Here is a 13,044-nt window from a genome sequence, read left to right as displayed (position 1 = left end):
ATATCTTGGGAATCAAAATCATTCTCTGAATTTTGAGAGGAATGAATGAATGTAAAGAAAAACCTGGTATATAAACAAATTAAGGCATTTTTATAATGCTGTAATGCACGAATACAAAATTTATATGAAGTTCAATTAACACACTAATCCAGTTAAAGCAACTGACATCTAATCTAAATTTTCATTAAGAAATAGTTTTTATGATCATTAATACAATGATCGTAAAAACTATTTAAAATATTTAAAACTACCGGTATAAAATATATTCTTACAAATTTCCATAGTGTATATTTAATTAATAAATGTAATTTATTTTGTAAGCATTAAAATAATTTGTTATTTTTTGAATGTAAGCAACTTATTAACAATTATATGTATTGTAAATAAAAACATCAATTAATGCATCAATACTTTGTAAATTTAGTAAATCTAAATGTCTATTTCTGATGTAAACAGTGTTGTTTTGTTGCAAAACCAGATAATTAAATAATTTCTTTTACATGTTAAAAATTAAAGCATATTTGTTCTATGAAAAGATGTATAGATTAATTACATTTCTTTTCGAAGTGACTATATCTTCAAAATATCAGTTTTACTAAGTTTTATGATGTATAAGCAATTTCTAATAATGCATTGATATTGTATATTCCAACAAATTGTATTAATCCTGTTTTTTTGAGAGAATAGTAATAATAAAAACTCTTAGAACTTTTTCATGTTGAAATGATTTTCATGCTAAAATTAAGAAATTATTATTGAAAGTTAGATGAATCAAAATAACATGTCTAAAAATTATTTTTTGATAATTTATTCCAACTCATCAATTGTACTGTTTGACACTGTATTTTGAATTGATAATGTCAGTTAACATCTATTTAACATACCTTCAATTATGTTCAGTTTTTTAACTTTCTTTAATTTAAGAAAAGATAGTTTTTGAAATAAGTATTTTAAAAAATAAATTTACATAAATTACTCATTGTCTTTCAATTTGTTAATTGGTATATTTTTTAAAAAATTTAAAGATTAGTGAACAGTCTTATATTTGTAGCATTGTGATAAATATAATGAAGTAGGTTTTGTTTTTAGCATTTACTTCAGTTAAGTGATTTTAAAAATTTGCTTTTTTTTTATGTTACTTATATAATTTAAATAACGTACAGTTTTGCAATTACCAATACATAAATTATAATTATTATTTCTAATGAAACTGTTGACCGCTACATGGATCAATGCTGAAATATCAATCAACAAATACAACAGTATGAGCTTCTTTATTTTGTTTTATTATTTATTAGTTAATGAATTATATTTATTTCAGTTGTTAATGCTGAAATAAAATTCTTTATGTGAATTAGCTAACTTTTAAAATTATTTGTAAATTAATAGTTTAATTATATTTCTGTTTTAAGTTATACAATAAATATCAATTATATACGCAAGAGATTTAAAATTTTGACCTTTTAAGAATTATATATTTATTTATTAAAACCAGATAATCAGATATCTGTTGCATTGTTTATATCAGGGGTCACCTAACTACAGCCTGCAGGCTGGATCCAGCCCACGAGGTCAGTTTATATGACCTGTTGTTGCACTGTGCCACAAATAAGCTAAAATATAATTATTTATATGGAAATATCATAGATTGTAGATAAACTTACTATGTAAAAAAATTAAAATAAGTGTAAGTAAAAATGCCAAAATTGGTCCAATCTGATTTTTGCATCTGACAGTAATATAATTTTTAGATAAATCAGTGAAATAAAAAATTTGGTGACTTCTTGCGACTTTGGATGTCAGAGCACTTTTTGTATAAGTACCTGCAATAAAGTTTCTAAGGAAAGCAATTATGAGCTTGCTGCAGTGATCGTGTTTGTGTATTGGTAAATAAATATGTTGGTCGTCTTTATTTTTTGTGTATTCAGTGTGCTGTATCGAACAAAATGGTTATACAGCCCATATTTGACATTCTCTCAGTTATCTGGCCCGCTGTGAAAAAGTTTGGTGACCCCTGGTTTATATAATAACAATAGATTTAAAATATAGGAAATGAAGGTGTTATATTCATAGTAATTCATGGGCACCAGTTTTTATATGATTTGAGCAATAAATTTGTAAGCTTCCAAGTAACAAGTTTATTTAAAAAACAAAAAATGCAAAAACAATTACAGTCAAACCTGTTTTTATGCAGAGGATAGGACCAATAGAGTTTTTAAAAATTTTACAGGAGTCAATTATGTTCCAATTTGATTGAAATTTTCATACACCGCACAAAAAAAATCGCACAAAACAAATCGCACAGAAAAAGACCGCACAAAAACAGGTTTGACTGTAGTTTTGTTTATATTTTTATAACTATTAAATGGAAAATTTTGTTTCCATAGAACAATATTCAAAAATAAAATATTTTTTAAAGAAAGCAATCAAATCAAAATATGAAATTAATTCTTTTAACAAAAAAATTTATTTTACTAATCTATTTATGCCATTGTACTGAATAAAAAAAAAAGCTGCTACAAATATTTAAATCACTGTTTTTAAAGCTATCTGCATAGAAAAATGTCCAGGTCAATTAAAAAGTGGCTAATCTTTTTCAATATTCTAAGATATATATATGTGTAATCTTAATATTAAATTACTATCTATTAAGTTTAAAATAAATATAAAAATTTCTGAACTAATTTTATTGTGTTTATAATTTTTTGATGGATATCACTGAATAAATAAAAATAATATTTCACTATCAAATTAAGTTATGAGATTTTGTAAATTTTTTAAAGAGCAAAAATTTATATTTTATTTTTTATAAATATACTGTAATTTAGTATTTTTTTTTAAATCCATTTATGTTGTTTTAATGCTTATCAAATTAATAAATAATGCATGTATTATAAAAATTTTATCTGCAATATATACGTAAGTAGAAAATTAAACAGAAATGTAATTTAGGGTCAATTTATATTATCGTTAAATGTTGAGTAAAATATTTTTTAAGTAGTATTTGGCTAAATATATGAATTTATAAATTTTCTAAGCAAATTTCTAAATCTATATTAATTTTCCTAAATAAAAAACTTTACTTTACATCAAAAATAACATGTTAGATAATTATTCAATTAATACTACAATATTTAACATATCAATGTTAAAATTTTGTAATTCTGTTATTTAATTCTGTACACTTCTACACAAACTTCTGTTTTCAAAGGTAATTTAAATACGAAAATCTTATAAATTTTAGCATAATATAAGCTTCTATATAAGAATTGAAAAATAGTTCCTACCAGAAACACTTCATATATGTTTAGATGAATTTTCTGTAAAAATTTTAAATTTTTAACAAAAAAATCTCATAAACAGTACTTTTATAAGTTTTGCTTAACCTTTCTCTTTGGTTGTAGGTAGATTTTGGCTTTAAACCAGAACAGAATCTATCCATGACTAATATAACAAATATGATCATTAGAAGCTGTTTTTAAAATTATCTTCAAATAGTAACAAAGAATTTTTCTTAATTCTTTTTTTTTTTATAGTGATTGTTCTCTTTAAACATAAATAATGTACTATTTATTATTTTTGAAAAAATTAACAATTTAGCATTTATATTACACTACTAGAACATTTTGAGGCAATGACAATATTAACACGAATTTAATAATTTAATTCTTTTTCTTTCAAAAAACTAATAATTTTATTATATCCATGAAAGTTAAACTCTTTACATTTATTCTCTTGTTTGTTCTGTTTGTTAAACTTAATAGCATAATTCTCAATAGTGAGAGAGATGCTTTTACCTAAATAAAAAAATTTTTTTTTTAACTGAAGAAATTTTCTCCAGTTAAAAAATAGAATGTGTAATTAATAAATAATTATAAATTGGTAAATTTAAATAAGTAATATTAAAAAAACAATTTTAATAAAAATACATTTTAAAAATTTAGAACAGATTTTTAAAAATAAGCTATTATTAAAAACTATGAAATTGTGAATTTAAGAAAGTAAGTAAATAAAAGTTGGTAATTTAATTTATTCGGTAAAATTTGGTTATTTAATTTATTCAAGCGCATTATCATTATTGCTGACTGTTTTGTATTATTTATCATATTAAAATACAATAATTTAAAAACTTAAAATGACCTCAAAATAAAGATGAAAAATATGCAGCTTATAATTAAAATGTTCAATAGTAATAGTAGACGAAATCTGTACTGATTTAAAAGATCAATAATTTAACATAAAATTGTCTCGAGTCACATACCGAAATAATCATTACTGTCATAATCACGTACTGTATTAATTGTTCTAAATCCGATTTTAAGTTATTTGTAATAAATAAGTTGAGAAAATGAAAGAACACACACAGAAGCAAATTTTTATACTTTTTTATTATATCACTGTTCTTAGTGAAATAACATTGTAACAATAAATTATAAGATTGACAAATATTAAAATTACTGAAAATGAAGAAATTCTAATTATAAAGTTTTAAAAAAAATTATTTCTTATAAAAAATTTAAACTGTTGCTTAATTATTTAGATATAACAAAATAAAGACATTTGTTATATTTTAAGTAATTAAGCGCTATGAAATACAATTCATTTATATTTCATATTATTTTAAAATAAAAAGCGATATAATTTTAAATAGTACGTAAATTATATTTTAAAACTATTTCATTTCCAATACAGTCAAACCTGTTTTTATGCGGTCTTTTTTGTGCGATTTTTTTTTGTGCGGTATAGTTGGCGACTAGTCTCGTGCGATTTATGTCTCATGTTGACTTATTATAGCTAAATAAACTTATTATAGCATAAATGAACTTATTATAGTAATATTATTGCATGAATATGCAAAAAATGAAATAATTTATTTTTTAAGTCAACAAAACACCACCTGGACAAAAATATGTAAAACAGACGATAGACCAGATGATGCAGTCAAGCGCTGACATCTGTTGTCAATAAATTCAATTTCGTACGGTTTTGAGTTATTTTCTATGTGAGACTTTTTTTATGCGGTCCCTATTGTCCGCATAAAAAAAAAATGTTTTTTTAATTGTGTTGCGAAAACTATTTTTTATAGCCAGTCGTGAAGTTTCGAGCAATTTTTTTATGCGTTTTTTTTATGCGATCCCTATCCACCACATAAAAACAGGTTTGACTGTATTTAGAATGAAAAATTTCAGTTTGTTATATAATGGAAAGATCTTAATATAATTTCAATTAACATAACAATTAACCTTTTAGATACTGTGACTAATGATAATTATATTATACAATTAATAATAATTATATGATAATGAAAAAGATTCTTCTATATCTAATTTTATTCCATGTATACAAGTTGAATTTTATATTTATTATACAAGAAAATAAATAAAAACTTAAATTTTTGGACCATTTAAATCAATGTATACTCTAAGATTTTTAATGTAAAAAGGATATGAAAACTGATTCTGCAGTAGTTCTTGGTTTATGTATTTTTAAAATAAAAACTAAGAAAATAAATGACAATATTACTATCTTTTCAAGAAACACTGTAACATAAAAAAAAAATTCCAAAATTTCAAATTGGAATGTTTCATTCCAATTTTGTAGTTTGAAATCCAAGGCAGTTTTAAACTGAAAACATTTGTTCATTAAATGCATTTGCTGGAAAAGTGTACATGGTTTTGATTTAAAAAAATGATTTTAATTTGCAAACATCACAACACACTCTTAGTGAAGTAAAATATTTGACTTCAATAAGAATCGATTGATTGTTTACTTCTTTATGCTATGCATCACTTTTTCTTCCTGTAATTCTATGAAGAATCTTTTACCTCCCCAAACAAATTGATGTTAATGACACCTTTTGTACATAATTTTTTTTTAATGATTTCAGATAAATTATTGAAAATTCTTCACTGCTTATGTTTTAACAACTCTTACTTAAATATACATGTTGTAACCAATACACTTTTAACTTGATCTTATTTGAACTGAAGCAACAATTCTTATTTACACTAAAAATCTTTACTCTATATCACATTACATCTATTCCTAAACATTTTATCTTTTATTGAAATATATTTTTAGCTAAAAAGCATTTACTATATCTATCTAGGCAAAGTATCTATAAATATGCAATTTTCTCATAATGTATTAGACAGAAAAGACATTTCAAAAATAAATACCACATAAAGTTGGTGATAATTTTTTATATTGTAAATGTAATAAAAAATTTAGCAATAAATATCAACTGTTGAACATTATTACTGTATTTACTTGAATATAAGACAACCTCACATATAGGACAAGATGTGACTTTAAAGATCAAAATAAAAAAAATTAGATTTATTAATACAATTTAATTTTATTTCATTTAATCACAAATAAATTATCAAATGCATGTAAATGAACACACTGTCTGGGAAAAATTACTGGTATCTTAAACTTTATGGAAAAATCTTGTAAAATCAACAACATAATTTGTTCACGTAAAGCTGGATAATCGAGAACAAATTTTTTGCCAATTAACAGTCGAATCCACTCTCCGTCAATTTCACTTATGAATTTATCCAAATTCTGATTTCCAAATAATCATTTGTTTTCACGTGGAAATAGATTAAAACTTATATCAAGCTTCTGTGTGATTTTAAAATTTTAATTTGGAATTTAATTCAAAAGCTTTGCTTTCTCTATTGCTATTCATTTTTACTCCCGACAATATACAAGAACGATTTAAACGACCCAGATAAAATACTTTTGTTTTTAAACACCAAAGGGTGAGCATCCGGTAAAAAACGCGAATATGCGGTTCATAAAAATTATTGCAAAAATGCAAAGAATCCTTCACTCGCACATATAGAACAACCTAGGTTTTTGAAGAAGTGAAAAATGAATAAAAACTTCCGTCTTATATGCATTTGCAAGTAAATACAGTATTTATAATGTGTCTCTTGAAAAGAAAGACTGTATTCACTCAAATAATCTGCATACTCCAGTAAGCTGAAATCCCAATTTTTAGATACTAGTTGAATAAAAAGCTTGATTAATTTACTTTATTACATATTTAACTAATGTTACTAATTTATGGTTTAACATAATAGTAATCATTCCTCTTTTTTTGTAACATTTCATATGGCAGAACTCAATTTACAAGTCTTCATGGTATTAAAAAATAAAAATACTGAGGAAAAAATAAATTGATTGTATATCTGATAAAGATTAATTACCTGCAATTTGTACTAACATATTTTATAAAGACTTACTAAATATTAGTTAAATGAAAAGAAGACTTTTTTATGTTGTTTAATTTGAACTGAAGATGAAAAACTGTTAATAGACCAATAGCTTAAACTAAGAGGAGTCATTATATTAAACAAATACATCCAGTTGATAAATGAAATTTATCACTAGAAAACTAAGCAAAATGCTTGAAAACTGGAAACACCTTAAATTTCTTAGGCTGTGCCACCAAATTTTGTTTTTTCAAATAAATTGTGCATTCTGACTTTTTTGGGGGAGAAATGCACAAATTATTCAAGTAAATACAGTTCACATTTATAAAAAAAAAGTTATCAATTATTTACTTATTCATAAATTATTTTTCTATTCTATTTGATTAAAATTTAATTCAATAAAATTAATCATTATATATATTAAATAGAAATATAAAATTTGAATATGTATATTCAAAGGTAAAAATATTTGTTTAAAATATAAATTTAAAAAGTTATAATCATGGCTTTTAGCTTATATTTTTATAAATTCTACATTACTGAATAAATTTATTAATTAGTCACAGTACATAAAAGATTTAACACAAGCACACATTTATCTATACATACATACATACATACATACAGGAACATATCTAAATATATATTTTTACTCTTTCCAAGCTGAGTAAATATAGCAAATTTGATCATTTTATTTTAGGTTCTTTTAATCATATAAGCAAAGCATTAAATAAGGTTTCATTATAAAACTCAATAGAATTTTCGATATAATTTGTTTATTTTTCATGTGATATATTTGTTAAAATGAATTTTAACAGAAATTTAAACAAATACATTTATTTTAAATTTCTAAAAATTACTAACAGGTTGAATTGTAATAAGTTTGTTACATAATTGAAAAATGTAAGTGACATAAAAGAAAATCAATACAAGTGCTCTTTGATAACCTAAACAAGCAAAAACAAAAAAGCTCCCAGATTTTACAAAAAAAACAAAAGTTAAATCAACAGTTTATTTTAAAGTCATCAACTTTAGAGACAAAACTTAAATCAAGTAATTAAATATTTAATTATCTGTAATGGATCAGCAACCTTTTAGTAGTGTTGTGCTGAACCTAACTTATAGTGTTATTCCCAATGCTGACAGGATTCTACCAATTTTGTTATATATATTATCAAAATTGGTCCGAATATAATGGACTTCAAAAATATATAATTCAGAAGTTAAGTTGTTAATTGAATTATGTTCTTGCATGTGCAGCACATGCATAACACTTAGATGGCAACACGGAGTGTAAATGCATGCACTGTAATACATGCATGCACTGTATGTGCATGCACTGTAATATACAAGCAAGAGATTCATTTTTAATGTACCACACCCTGCACTGAACTATGGCTTCCATTTAAATGTGTAATTAATAATTAAAATATAATTTTTACTACATTTCTATTCAATCAGAGTGCTACTAAAAATCATTCTGTGCGCCATGTTTGGCACACAGAATGATTTTTATAGGTTGCTGACCCCTATCTATAATATCTTAATAAAGATGTCACCACTATTTTTTTAATAATTAAAAATCATCCTGATTCACTATCAGCAGATTTTTAGAACAGCAACTTACTATATTGTATATTTTAAATCTTAATTCAGAATACTTTTTTTGTGTACAAGTCTAAATTTAACAAACAATTATTTAATTTTTGATTTCATCTAGTTAGTTTGATTTCATCTAGTCTAGTTTGATTTTTTCATCTAGTCTATTTCATCTAGTCTAGTCTAGTTAATTTTTGATTTCATCTAGTCTAGTTTGATTTCATCTAGTTGACAACTTTTTTGATAATACTACATTAAAATTGATCTTCAGTATTAACTCTTATCCTTAATATTTATAGTGTATGAACCAAAATTAATGCATAGCATTACTGAACAATTTCTTAAATAAACTATTTGTCTGATATCTTAGTATTGTTATTATATGTGCACATGTATGATAAATTATTAGGCAAGGTGTAAATTGCTACTAACTTTTTAGTTTTTCAATCATATTATTTATTAAAGCTTTTTAATATTTTTATTTGTAATTATTTGTTTAATTTGTTAAAACTATACTAATCTTTATGTAAATATAGTATATTTGAATTCAAAGACAATTATGTTGATAAAAAAAATGGCATTGTTCCAAACTGAACCTGCTATAGATGTTCAATATAGAACTCCTTAACCTGGTGCAAACCACTGAATGTAGACAAAAATGTTTGTTTTTAATCATTGTAAATTTTAGTATTTAGTAGATAGTTCCAGCTTTAGAATTAACAAGTTGAAATGTTTTATATTTCATTTTAACCAAATGTTTTAGAACTTACTAATTCTCATAACATTAAATGACTGTGATTACAATAAGTGAATTCTATCTTATAGCGTGTTTCAAAATGATTATAATTTCACATTGTTAAACATATTTCATAAATTGTCAAAACAAGACGTAATTTCACATACATAACAAAGCTGTCCAAGTTTAAATGTCAGTGGGTAACATGATGCTGGCTGTCACAGATGTTTCATTTGAGTTCCTTTGCTACCCTGCAAACATCAATGCAGTAATTAACTGCATCCAGGTACATAGTACTCAAAAAGGATGCATATTTAGATGCTTATGCAATATGCACCACACAGTTGTTTTGGAAATTGCAGGCTCACTCTAGTCGTAGACTTATGAGGGCTATGCTGAAAATATTTCATAATTCTCTCAACACTGGTCTCAGAAATTAAAGGTCTGCCAAGCAATTTACCCTTAGAAAGACAGTATGTTTGCTGATAATTCTTTAGAAAATCATGTACAAAACTAATGTTGCATACCCAACACTGACCTACTCACATGAAACTATAAGATGCAAAATGCTTTCTCCTCACTACTGGCATCCATTTTAACAATTAGTCTGCCTGCCATCTGGCAGTAGAACTATGAACTATTGAATCTGTTCATAAATAAACTTGAGAATGTGTTCCAATGTATTTCACTAGATATTCAATCACTGGTAATGTTGAATTCCTGATGGAATTTGTTGTTGTTATTCGAATAATTTTGAAACAGTCTGTATATAAATACACTACGTACAAGGGATGTTGAAGTCAAACTGGGATTTTAGTCAAGTATAGGACTTTACAGGTATTGGAAAGGATACTAACATAACTTTACTACTTGTGGTAGTAAGTGGAAAGTGTGTCTTATTAGTGGTAGGAAGCATGCCCATCACAGACCAGTCACATGACAGTTATTCAAAATAATAGACAACAGTGTTAGTGCTTGCATAAAAGTGAGTTGTGATGAAGTTTCTTGTAAAAAAAAAAGTGTAAACCCCATGGATATTTACTGAAGACTTCAAACACAGTATAGTGATAAGACACTCAGCCAATAAGACATTTGAATGGTGTAAATGTTTTAAAGATGGCCACCAGGGGTCCATGAATGATGATCCTGGCTGTGGTGGTACCAAGCCCACAGCAACTGTTCTTGTGAACATCCAGCATATGGAATGCCTGATTCTAGATAATTGACACACAACCTGTCATGAAACTGAACAAGAGACAAATCTTTCATTGGGAAAGTAAACCATCATTCTCCAGGACAACTCAGCACAACTCAGAACGCATATGGTTCACCATACTGCATGCACATTTCAGTAATTAAGCTGGAAAGTATTGCCACATCCCCTTGAAGCCCAGATCTTGCTCAGAGTGATTTTCACCTATTTGGACTCTAAAAGAGTTCCTGGAAGGTCTGTATTTCAGCACTAATGATGAAGCAAAGCAGACTGTCAGAATGGTTCAGGCAAATTGACAAACTTTTTACGCTGAAGCTTTCCAAGAATTATACACTTATCTAAGCACTTAAATTCTGTAATAAATGTATAAATGTAGCAGGACAGTATATCAAAAACACAGCCGTTTATTGCTAATATTCTAACGTTTTCGGTTATTTTTAATAACCTTTCTCAAGAACAGTTACATTCGAATGCGGTCGTAAAAATTTGAACACGTCGCCAATCGAAAACGAGCTTTTGAAATGGTTCTATTCTCGATCTCCTAATAAACGGCTGTGTTTAAAAGGTATACTAGAGTCTATAGTGCAAATCTACGCAGTCTTTGAAGAGTATATAGTATATCAAAAAATAAATGCAGTTTCCACTCCTTGACATTTGTTGTTTTATTCCATACAGACAAAAGTCCTTGTTTGACTTAAATCCCCTTGTATATCAAGAATAGAAATTTTTTTTGAAAATGTGCACTAATGTATACACATTTAATTTAAGAAAAAAAATGCATATCCAAGCTACAATGACTTAAAAACTACATTCAGTGAAATGAAGTAATTTTATGTTAATATACTGTAATTTTGAGCAGATAACCTGTGGATTATCTGTGGTTGAAAGAAACATTAAAGGGGATTATGTGATGGGGCAGATTATATGCTGACTTTAAATTCAAAACACAAGTTAATGTTATTAACACTATGTAATGGGCCAGTGCAGAAAACAAACATACTATACCAATAGTTATCTATTCATATGTTTGCAAGAAATGATGCCAAGTGTTTAATTATACTTCTTACAAATCAGCCCTATTTCAATGGAATTAAGATTTGATTTTTTAATAAATACTTACAATTAGGATATAGTTTAAAACAAAATAAACAATTCAAAAAGAATTAAATTTTTATATGAAAATTATTTATGATAAAAAAACTTTAAGGAATAATTTTAGTATTGATAATAAAATTATTTTCTGGGTTTATTTTATCATTATTACTGGACAAAGGAAATTATTAATAAAACAAAAACACTAAATTGTATTTATTAATTTTTACACTTAATTTTGTATAACTGAGACAGTTCATAAAAACTAGGAATCAAATTGGGGTTGCCAGTGAGTTTAGAGGTGGATTTCTCAGTAATGATTTCCCTGTTAAGTAGCTAAGTACTGTAACATGCACATAAGGCATCTTCAACATGTGCATTAGTGAAGACAATACTTAACTGTATCCTTGTGTATGTACACCACTATACTAAGCATTTATTGTTTTTGCTAATGTGTGAATGAATTAAAAGTTATTTAATACTTTAAATTTTACACTGATGTTAGTTTAATTAATGTAAAATGGTTTTTACATTCCAGTTTAAAAGTGCATGTGCAACTGCATGTTTGCATATATCTATTCATATTATTGGCTCTTCCATTAATATTTTAAACAATAAATTAAAAATTTCCTAAATTTTTTTTCTCATTTCATACAGATCTTAAGCCTATTTTCTCTACCTTTTTTTTTTCTTTAGAATTAAGCACAAAATTGCTATAGAAAACTTATCACACAGATACACAAGATCTCACTCGACAGTGTCAATTCTTAAAAATAAAAAAAAATATCAAAGTTTTTGAGTATCTAGAAATTATAAAATCAAGGAAAATAACAATGAATTTAAACACTGGTGTTGTCATCAGTGAAATCTGGCAACCATTACTACAAAAATAAGAAGAGTCCATTAATTCTTTTTACCTCTACGTCTTTAATGTTTTACTGTTTTGTTTTATATTGTTTATTTGGACCTTGTTATACTGGTTATTACAGGACTTATTATACTGTGTCATTTATGATTAGCAAAGTCCTATTTATAAACAAGTTCCAAGTAGACAATATAAAAATAAGAAGAGTCCATTTTAAGATGTTCTTTCTCCCCCTTCCCCCTCATTTTATTAATTCATTGTACCATATGACAATCAGCCTACCTGATAAATGTACAATGAAGCATTTTACATC

The 13,044-nt window shown here is 25.6% G+C and overlaps 1 protein-coding gene across 1 annotated transcript in view; it reads right to left on the bottom strand.

Moving 5' to 3' along the window:
• The window catches only part of Pcf11 (Pcf11 cleavage and polyadenylation factor subunit), an 80,749-nt gene that overhangs the window by 25,063 nt on the left and 42,642 nt on the right, over window positions 1-13,044 (bottom strand). The window lies entirely within an intron of this gene.

Source organism: Centruroides vittatus, unplaced genomic scaffold, assembly GCF_030686945.1.
Source record: "Centruroides vittatus isolate TY-2023 unplaced genomic scaffold, ASM3068694v2 scaffold_1167, whole genome shotgun sequence".
Lineage (NCBI taxonomy): Eukaryota > Metazoa > Arthropoda > Arachnida > Scorpiones > Buthidae > Centruroides > Centruroides vittatus.
Note: the sequence above shows the minus strand (reverse complement) of the source record. Positions and strands in the feature narration are given on the sequence as shown.